Genomic DNA, 10,495 nt, shown 5'->3' with positions numbered 1-10,495 from the left:
CCCCTGTGTTACTGTGCTGAGTGTGTTCCAGGTGGGGGCAGGAGAAGGCTGTGAGGAGCCGAGTGGGGACAGGGCCTGTGCCCAGTTGGTGCTCAGTGCATCACGGCTGTGCCGTGCTCACCCCTCAGCTGGGTCATCTCTCTGCTCCATGTCCTTGCCTCTTCTGTGGAACCGCGTCTCCCCAGGACCTGTGATCACAGGGACTTGCACGTCACCTGTCACCAGGACCTTGTGCAGCAAGAGCTTACTGTGACTGGGTCAGGCTAAGCACAGGCCTGGATCATGCCATAGCCCCCATTTTGGGGTATTTTTTTTTCAATGTTTCTCTGGAGCATCAGGCCTGTTCTTGCTCTTATGCACGAGTTCTTATCCATTCTCCCCTGGGTGACCCCACGAGTCACACATGAGTTCTGTGGTATGGAGGGATGAACTTTCTGATTCATTCATCTTCCCCTCCCTCTAGAGCTGTTTCCTAGATAATTCTGGAGGTAGAGAGAGGAGGAATCTAAGAGTTTCTCATCCTTATTAAATTTCAGTTAGTTTCTGTCTTCCCTGCTGCTGGTCTTCAGATCCCACACCGAGTAGCAAGCACAAGAAGCAGGATCCCCACATGGCCGTGCATCAGCCTCTCCTGTAGGGCTTATTAAGTAAGTGATTCCTGGGCCCACGCCCAACATTCTAAGATTTTAAGTCCGAGGAGAGGCCTGAGTATTTTGTAACAAGGCCACAGGCAATCCTGGGGCTCCTCTGGACAGGGAAGCATGAGTCATTAATGAGAGCACTCATTGTGGGAAGGGGGCTTACAGCCACACTTATTCGGTTTTTTTGTAGGAAAAAATGCAAGGCATGCCGGGAGAAATGTATTTTCTCTCCTATGGGGCACAGGCAGGTGGCAGATGGAGGAGCTCAACATAAAGAAAAACTGATTGCTAAAAGAGTAAACCTTGAATGTTCTCACACACACACACACACACACACACAGGTGACTGTGACACGATGCAGGTGTTAGCTAACTCTATGGTGATGATCATTTTGCCATTTATCAGATCAAACGGTTTTGCTCATCAAACATTTAACTCATCAAATATTATGTGTCAATTGTATCTTAATAAAACTGGAAAAAATTTGTAAATCTGTGCTCTCTAAATGTATTCCCTCCTGGATTTCTCACTCCTTGTTTCAACAACAGAGTCCAAGTTGCTTTAATTGAAACTCTATATATTTATAGGGAAATATATATACCTAGGAAGATATGCATACATATAAATTTCAAATAGAATATGTAATATAACATACACTTATATTTAATAAATATTAATAAATATTTAAAATATTTTAGATAAAATGATATGAAATATAAAATATAAATTATATTTCTACATTACAAATATATATTTGTAGGGAACTATATGTAGTATGTGTATATATAGTTAGACTATTGGGCGTCATTTTATTTCCCGGAAAGCCACACAAGATGCCCGAGGCTGCAGAGCCAGGAACAGAATCCACCACCCCACCCTAGGTCAAGGCCCAAATAGCAATCACTGCCCCCGGTGCTGGGCACAGATCCCGCTGTAAACATCACTGCACCCTGAGGCCAGGACTGCTGTCGCTGCCGCTCCTGGCAGCTGGATGACACGACAGCCACTCACGCCACCTGTGCCAAATGCATGCAGCACTGTCCCAGTTTCCCTGTCACCACGTCCTGGGTCAGAGTCTGGCTTGTGCTCACCTGACTGGTGGAGCCTCAGGCCCTGTCCACCTGCAACAAAGTGTGACATCCCGACTCTGATCTGGATTCCTGGGGAGTGACCAACACCCTTGGACTTGACCTCTTCATTCAGTCTGGTCTCTGCATTTCTAGCCACAGGCCTGCGAAAGGCCACGCATTCAGGTGGTTCCCAAAGTCACCCCTGTTGTAGGCAGACTCCAAGATGGCTCCAGTGTTCCCATCCTCCAGTATTCATGCCCTTGTGTAATACCCACTTTGGGAACGGAAGCTGGACATAGTGACTTGCTGGTGACACATAGAATAGGGTGAAGTCATGCAGTGACTTCACCAGGGGACAAGGTATGAGGGACCTGGAGTCAACTGTCTCAAGGTGCGCCGTCCAAGGCAGCCTCGGACGTACAGAAATCTAAGAGCGGATTTCTGCCGGAACCCCACGACAAGTGACCCTGCGTTCCTTCTCCATCTGAGGGGATTCTTCTCAGGATCTCGACCTCCACAGCCACCACCCTCAGCCAGGAGGAGGAGGAGGAAAGGTCACCAGCAGGGACTCATCCTGGCTGCAGTGAACAGAGGAATTCTGGGAAAAGGACGGGAAGGGAAGGGAAGAAACACAGGTCCCCAAATATAACAGCTGGTGAGCTCCCCCATGCCTCCAGGCACCCCCGTGGCTACAAAGATGAGAGAACAGTCTCCTCCAGTCTCTCTGGGTTGCCCCTGGGGCCCAGCTCTCCCTTCCTCCAACACAGAGAGTGTCCAGGGAGCCCACGGTGCTGCCCCCTGGTGTCTATCTCTGCTCATCTCCAGAACAGACCACCATGGCCACCCCGTCCTGGAAGTCCTCTCCTCTCCATAGGCATTAGTTCAGGGTGTGCAGCAGAAACCCAGCTAACAGTGGTGTAAGCGGGACAGCAGCTTGTGTGTGCGTGTCCCATGTGTGAGGCGAGCCGTTGGGGGCTGTAGGGCCGCTCTGCACCACAGGGCTGGTGCCGATGCCCGGGGAAGTTCCCTTATTAGCATGACCCAGGGCACCTAAGACTATGTCCGTGGTCCGTGAGCAGGGCAGGGAGAGCAGAAAAAGAGGAAGCTTCCCACCTCTAAGGGCAACACCTACTACCTCATTCTGCATCACCATAACGGCTGGAATGTAGTCACACAGAGAAGGAAACCTCAGGGGAGGCTGGTGAATGAATCTATTTTTAATCTGAGTGACCATGTGCCCACATGAAATCGTGAAGACAGAAATCCTGCTTTCTCTTTACAACATGAATGTCAAGTTCCTACCATCCTACTTCCCTTCCTCTCACTCCAGCTGCGAGGCCGAGGAGGGAGCTATAGGCAGGGTGGGAGGAGTGCCCTGAGCAGGGGTGAGGCTAGACTTCGCCTCCCCTCTCACCTTGGAGAGCAGGCGTCACCAGGAAGTCAGTCGGAAGAAGGCAAATCAGGGACAGCAGGGTTGGAAGGACATGAGTGGTCACCCCAGTGTCTCTCAGGCCCACACAGGATGTGCTTGCAAACTGTGAATAGAACAGTGAGGAATGAACCCTGCCCACCGCTGCTGGTCTCCCCCTTTCCGCATTCTGCACAGCCCACCTCACAGCCCAGATGCAGACACCACTGATTCCCTACAGCCCAGATGTGACCTCCCTTCCTGCCACCTCCAGCAAACACACTCCTGCAGCCAATGTACAAGCAGCTCTGCTGTCACTTCAAACCCCATGGACTCACCTAGAGGGACAGTGAGGAATGGCTACTCCTGACCAGACTCACTGCTGGAGGAGAAGCTGCCAGAGCCACAGAAAGAGGTGACCCTTAATGAGGCGGGTGAACAGTATACAGGAGTCAAAAGAAATGGTGGGCACTTGGGCGCAGCACCTGATTGTTTTATTAGAATCATGGCTCAGCCAGTTGAGTCCCTTAACCTCTGAGTGACCTTGGTTCCTTGACTATAAGCCGGGGGTGATAGTTTTCCCCCATCTCATACGGCTATTATGAAACTTTAAATGATTCATGTACATCCCTCAAACAGTGTTCTGACACTTTTATCAGGCAGAACCCTGGGGAGGAAGAGAGTCCCACCAATGTAGCTCCTGTTTTCTTCTTCCTACTCTGAAGATGCCAGTTGTCCCCATCACTCATCACCCCGAGCCCCTCTCACCTGCTGCTGACGGAGAGCTGCTCTGTCCCTTATAACCGCTGGGGTGGGGGTGGGGCAAGCTTGAACTGGCCAGGCTGGAGGCAAGGATGAGGAATCCTCAGAGCAGCCCGTGCGCGTACACAGAGACACACACACACACACACACACACGTGTGTGCGCGCGCGCGAGCGCGCATCTATACAAACACCCAGACATGCTTGAACATGCTCACTCACACATGTATATACAAGCCTCCACACACAGATACCCATACACACTTCTACAGGATGTTGAGCCCCCCCAGACAGACACACACATGAACATAACACAATCCCTTCACATTTGCAAATTCAACTGGGGTCTGAGCTACTCCCATTTCATCTTTTAAAAAATTTAGGATCATGAGGGAGAAGGACCTGAGAATTTGTGTCCCACCAGATAAGGGACCCACTCTCCAGAAAGTCTGGTACTTTCTGGATCCCATGCATGCCTGCTCCGGGAGCCCTCCTACAAGAGCAGAAGCCCAAGGCAGGAAATGCAGGGACCGGACCCCGCTGAGGGGAAATGCTGCAGAGAGCGCCGTCCTGAGGGAGGAAGCAGGGGATTCAGAGGCGGCTCCAGGATTTACTGAGTGATGCACATGTGGGGAATGCACGGGTATGTCTGTGTGCGTGCACACGTGCGTGTGTGACAGGAGAGACAGGGCACGCAACGTAACACGATGGGAAGACAATTATACAACTACGCGCCCTGCCCCTGCCCCCGGTGGAAGTCATATTCCAATCCCACCACCCATGGTGCACCCATCGAATGCAGAGATTGTGTATGATTGACTGCAAGGAAACACTATTTGGCATTTCTACAATGTAAAAAAATCCCTTCTACCTTGTCCCAACTCACTGGTGTCGTGCTCTCGCTAGCCGCGTGAACATGACATGCAGTCACGCCGCCAAGCTGTGTGAGAGCTCAGCGTGCTGAGCACATGGTGTCAGCGCTCAGAACGCACCGGAAATCGTTAGCCACATCAAAAAGAAGAGTTGAAGAACATTATAAGTGAGCTTCACACGGGAACGTCTTGGGAACGGTAGAACTTTCTATACTAATACTGACGGGGTGATAGGAGCAGCAAACATGCAAACGGTGTCATCAGAAGGTCACACTGTCCTCTGAGCGGTGAAGCCGAGCGTCATCCGCGGTGACCGAGGCTGTGACCAGACTGGGAGCCATGCCTGTCCCCACGGGCTCTGTCCCTGCTTCTGCAGGCGGCCGCCCTGTGTCTACCAGAGTAAGACACATGTGGGAAAAGTTATCTGTCTGGTGGGGTGCCTGGGTGCCTCAGTCGTTATGCGTCTGCCTTCGGCTCAGGTCATGATCCCAGGGTCCTGGGATCGAGCCCCGCGTCAGGCTTCCTGCTCAGCGGGAAGCCTGCTTCTCCCTCTCCACTCCACCTGCTTGTGTTCCCTCTCTCACTGTCTCTCTCTGTCAAATAAATAAATAAAATCTTTAAAAAGAAGTTATCAGTCTGGCAATGAATCCATATCCATGTGCTTTCAAGATTGTGTTCTAGTCACTTACTTAAATGCTCGATTGAAGACTTGTAAGAATGAGGGTTTTGTTGATGCGAGGAATTCACTGCATCGGGTGTTGTCATCGGGGCTCAAACAAGCTGGGAAACCGTTACAAGGTGGGACAGACCGTGTCCGTGTTGCCACAAAGTTCCGGTCTCAGACAAAGTTCTAGAGGAATCTCTGGATGTTCTCATTTGGTCCTGCAGGAGTCACTGTGGTCAGTGATTTCAGGATGATACAGCAAAATGTTAACTCAAATAAATCACTTTAAATATTTACTTCAGTACATTTTGTATTCACAGGGTTATCTGTTCACAGGTATTACGCATCCAGTAAATGATCATCTGAGCCGGTTGTCAGAGGGACGGGGATGGGGCCTGGGAACCATGGGGAAGGGGCAGTGGGGACACAGGCTTCCAGTTCCGGGATGAGTAAGTGACGGGAATACCACCAGTCACAGCACGAGGAACACAGTGGATGATACTGTAAGGGGGCTGCACTGGGCAGCTGGGAGCTACACCTGTGATGAATAGAGCATGATGTGCGACCCTTGTCACATCATTACCTTGTACACCTGAAACTAAGGGAACATTGTGTCAACTCTACTCGAAATTCAAATATTTTTTAAATAATCCTATCACAACTTGAGTTGCATTTTACTTTAAGTGAATTTACATAGCAAATTCTAATCTTGGGAATGAGAATTGATAAATAAAATGTATAATGATGGCATTTACCTTACATGAGTCTGTGGTAAAAAAAATTAAAAATAGAAATAAATAAACATCCGAGAAGATTCAATGCTGTATCTGAATATTTGAATGGAAAGCATGACACTGGGCAGGTCTGGCCTTCCCACAGCGCTAAGGTGGCAAAAGCAGCTGAACTGATGTCACTCACACCCGTCGGAGTCACTTTATAAGTAATCGTGCAATCAGAGTAGAAAAATGTTTGGGAAATAAATGTTTTTTCAGAGAGTTGGCTTTAATGACTTGTCTATGAACGGAGATGCCAATACTGTCTTTAGCTTTAACAGAGTGGTATATTACTCACTACAGAATCAGGATTAAATTGAGAAAGAAGAATTAATTAGCATACATAGGAACAAAGGAATCAAAGAGGAAAAGGCAGATGATACTTTTTCAAAAATTAATATGACATAGCATTTTATTTTATTCTATTCTATTTTAAAGATTTCTTTATTTCAGAGAGACAGCACTCCTGGGTGTGCACAAGCCAGGGAGGGGCAGAGAGGGAGAGGGAGAGAGAATGCTAAAGCAGACTCCCGCTGAGCCTGGAGCATGATATGCGGCTCCATCCCAGAACCCTGAGATCATGACCTGAGCCAAAATCAAGAGTGGCAGCTTAAACCGACTGAGCCACCCACTTGCCCCATGACATAGCATTTTATAGAAAAATGCCTATATCAAGAGAGAAAAACAATTAGATTATTTTAATAAATTATGTGATTGGATTACAACTTGCATAAAATAAACACATAAAGAAGTTTTCAGTTTTAATTTAATTAACCCTGATCATTTACAAAACTATATGGATTTAATAATAAAATCAATCACATGGATCAAATACATTATAATAAATGATTTATTGGACTGAGTGAACTACAGAGACATTATACATAAGAATTTCAGACAATATTACAGGGAGAATATTCTTTTTTTTTTAAGATTTTTTTTTATTTGTGAGAGAGAGAATGAGAGGCAGAGGCACGAGAGGGATGAGGGTCAGAGGGAGAGAAGCAGACCTCCCCGCGAGCAGGGAGCCCGATGTGGGACTCGATCCCGGGACTCCCGGATCATGACCTGAGCTGAAGGCAGTCGCCCATACCAACTGAGCCAGCCAGGCGCCCCAGGGGGAATATTCTAAATGCAGTTGTTAAAAGTGAGAGGAGATCTAGGATCTTGAACAATTTAGTTCACTATACATAAAAGACATTTAATGATGAACCCACCGAAACTTTTATGGGGCCCCCTTGTTCACACTGGCCTATCACTGTACTAATGACAACTATACAAAAAAGAATCACAAAATAGTTTTGAATCTTAACAACTAGCTGAGACATTTGTATAACGCCTTAAGTAAAAGTAAAATGTGCTACAACTTACATCATTTGGAAGCAGTTTTCTAACACACGGTTTAGTTAGAAACAGAAAGGCTGCCAAGGGACACCTGGGTGGCTCAGTCCGGTTAAGCGACTGCCTTCGGCTCAGGTCATGATCCTGGACTCCCGGGATCGAGTCCCGCATCGGGCTCCCCACTCGGGGAGGGGCCTGCTTCTCCCTCTAACCCTCCCCCTCTCATGTACTCTCTCTCTCTCTCTCTCTCCATTCTCACACTCTCAAAATAAATAAATGAATCTTTAAAAAAAAAAAGAACACAGAAAGGCTATAACTTTTATATACATATATATACCTTTATTTACACATTGTATTATATATGTGTATATATATATAAGGTATATATATGTTATACATATATAACCTTATTTACACACTGTATTATTGTCCTGACGGTCAAATGTTAACACTATCCTCATCTGCACGCGGTTTGCCTGCAGGAGTCGCTGACTGACGGAAATGGCTGACGTGACAGAAACCTGCAGAGGACAGGGGGACACCGGGACGCGTCAGAGGCCAAGCGGTCAGGGAGCCTCAGAGCTTGCAGTGCGGACGGGACGCTGTGGTCGGCGGAGACGTCCTAGAACCAGGAAGAACACCCGCGGCGGGAGGAACACCAGTTTATTTAATAAAATAAACACATAAGCCCCCTGCTGGGGCTTCTCCTGCTCCCGTCCCCGCGCGTGGAGGCTGCGGACTCGGGCACCAGCGCATCTCCGTCTGACCCCAGGAGCGCAGCAGAGCTGGGCTTCTCTCGGTCTGTGCGCTCAGGAAGCCCGGGCCTTGTCCCTCGGGGGCCAGCGCTCGCTGGGCTGCAGATCTGCGCCCCTGTGGGCAGAGGTCAGGAACGTCTCAGTCCCCCAGCAGCTCCCAGTGGAGGGAAGGGCCGGTGGCGGGTTTCTCCCCTCTCTCCCAGGCTAAGCGCTCCTGCTGCGGCAGGGGGAGGGTCACAGGCAAAACCCAGGCTTGTCCTCCGCCCCTCCCCCTCCCTTCCATCCTCACCCTGTGCCTGCTGAGGATGAATTCTCCTGGTATGGATGTTTGCAGGGAGAAGCGCAGGCAGCACTGGCTGGAACTCATCGCATAGCCACACATAGCAGCAGGGCAGAGGGGAGGCGACAATTAATCTTGCTCCGTGGGCTTGAGAAAGGAGAAGAAACATGTGCATTCATCGTCTCTCACCCAGTACACCCGCACTTCGGGTTCCCCTGCAGCCCTCCGGAGCACCAGCAGCTTTAATGTTCTAGCACATGGAGCTGGAGTGGGGCAGGGAGGGGCTCAGGGGCCACCGGGCCTCCGTGCGCTCTTCTCTCGATGGTTCCAGTTAGAGCCAGAGCCATCCTTCCATCCCGGCTCACACCGCACTGCAGCCGAGAAAATGCTACTCTTCTGTTGTTACAGGATTTTTGTTCGCTTAGTGTCTGTGGTTCCTGGTCATGCCTCTGCGAAGAATGAAGAGGAAGAGCAGAGGAAGAGTGGTGGGGAGCAAAGCAAAGTCATTGAGTGATAGCATAAAAGCTCCGGAGTGGGAGGGGACCCCAGAGCGTTGCCGTTTTGGCGTTTAAATCTAGGGGTTTTTATAAGCTCTTTCGAGGAACTATCTTCAACATCCTGAGCGCCAGCCCCTGTGGATTGGCTGCTAGGGTGTGCCAGTCAGGGCTTTGATCACGCACCTGTCTACCTATGGGGTTATTGTTCACGGGTTGCTGTTCTTTTGGGCTGACGTCTGGAGACTAACTGCCCCAACTTGTGATAGTGACCAATAGTTATTTTTTTTCCAAGATTTTATTTATTTATTTGACAGAGAGAGACACAGCATGAGAGCGAACACAAGCAGTGGGAGTGGGGAGAGGGAGAGGCAGGCTTCCCGCGGAGCAGGGAGCCCGACGCGGGGCTCATCCCAGGACCCTGGGATCATGAGCTGAGCGAAGGCAGACGCTTAAGACTGAGCCAGCAGGCGCCCCAGTGACCAATATTTTATGATTAATTGTTTCGTGTCAGGATGTTTTGCAGAGATCCCTCTGTAGAGGCTGCTAGACAGGATGCTATCGTGGTCCCGTCGAAGGTGTAAAACAGGATGCTAGGGCGGGTTTGTCGTTAGCTGTCGTGCTCCCGTTTTCTGTTGGGGACCCTGGCCTGACTACCTAAGTGTCCAATTAACCTAGAACACCATTAGGTAGAGGGATTGCAGGGGAGGGTTTGGTTTTTTCCATTTTAAAATTCTTCCCTGTGCTGCTACACAATATGGTACAATCAGAAATGGGAAATGGGCGGGGCACCTAGGTGGCTCAGTCCGTTGAGCACCTGACTTTTGTTTTCTGCTTCTGTCCTAGGATCTAGCCCTGCCTCGGGCTCTGAGTCCGCTTGAGATTCTCTCTCACCTTCTGCCCGTCCCCAGCTTGCACGTGCTCTCTCTTTCTTTGTCTCTCAAAATAACTAAAATCTTAAAAAAAAATAAATGGGAAATGGGAGAAGGAAAGAATTGACGTAGGTTCTCATAAGGCAAAGAGACATGAAAAGAAAATAAGAAACAAACAAGAATTCCCATGTGAGACGGAGTTTAAGCCACGTTTGACTCTGTGACGTCAGCCCGCTCTTCCTCTCACAGCATAACTGTCCCGTGTGAGGAAGGCGACCAGAAGTGCCTGATGACACAGCTAGTGGAGCCCAAGCCTGTGACCCCCCGCCCCAGCGCCCCATCTCCTGCAGCAACTCCAGGGAGGAGCGGGGGTCAGAGGGCGTGCGGTGGGTCCCTCATGACACCACAGTTCCCTGGGCAGCATCAACCCCATGGAGTGGAATCTCTCAGTGATGGAGGACTCACCACCTGAGAAGGAGGGTCACTCCTGTGAGAAGTCTAATTTGAAAATGAAAAGAAAAAAAACTAAACCCCAAACACACGAACCTTCTGATGATGCCCCAT

Source organism: Zalophus californianus, chromosome 7 (genome assembly GCF_009762305.2).
Source record: "Zalophus californianus isolate mZalCal1 chromosome 7, mZalCal1.pri.v2, whole genome shotgun sequence".
NCBI lineage: Eukaryota > Metazoa > Chordata > Mammalia > Carnivora > Otariidae > Zalophus > Zalophus californianus.
This window is presented reverse-complemented; position numbering follows the sequence as displayed.